Here is an 843-nt window from a genome sequence, read left to right on the forward strand (position 1 = left end):
GAGCCACAGCACAACACTGATCTGTTCTTGCAGTGGTATCTAACACAACCTTACTACACCAGGGTCTGTTGCCTGATTGATGCTGAAAACCCTGATTAACCTTCAAGGTCACTTGGCTACTTGGACTATTACCATTTCGTTGTTGTATACAAGCATACATACAACATAAAAAATGCAATCAATTACACTGAGATTTTGTGCATATGTGTAAGTCTGTGTGGGTGTTCCTTTCATTCTGTGATCTGACCCACTTTACCATATATGTCAAGGGTTGATCCCATCTGATATGACCCCAAGAAATAATAGTCTGGTAAGATGCTGCCCACATACTGAGTAAGCCCAGGACCAGATACGGGCTTCACAAGTTTGAGTCTCAAGATTCAGAATTCAAGCTCATGTCAGAAATAATAGACTTGTCCTATGCTGTTCCAGGGACAGTAGCCTGCACTCCATCAGAAGAAAGAGCAGAGGAGAAGAGTCCTGCAGCATCACAGTGCAACATTTAGGGTGAGGGGAGATGACTTTCCAGATGAGCTGCTCTGAGTCACACAGTCACCTCCAACCCACTCCAACACCCTCAAGCAGAAATGCCAATCAAGACCTTTGGTGCTTACCTCCCTGCCGATGGACACTTAGCATCTTCTCAATCTGCTTTCCCTAAAGCAGTGCTTTGGTTTCCACATTTAACTACATCTCTGACTGTCCTGAGGCCAGCTCTTCCCAGATGCTTCCCATCCCTGTTGCAGTGTCTGCAGTAAAGGTTGCCAAGTTGGTTTGAGGCCTCTCTACACCCTGAGAAGCTATGAGCTACAGAGCAGCTGCCAGACCTGGCTTATGGGGACC

Source organism: Dipodomys merriami, unplaced genomic scaffold (assembly GCF_024711535.1).
Source record: "Dipodomys merriami isolate MVZ:Mamm:240054 unplaced genomic scaffold, mDipMer1.0.p SCAF_3, whole genome shotgun sequence".
In the NCBI taxonomy this organism is placed as follows: Eukaryota; Metazoa; Chordata; class Mammalia; order Rodentia; family Heteromyidae; genus Dipodomys; species Dipodomys merriami.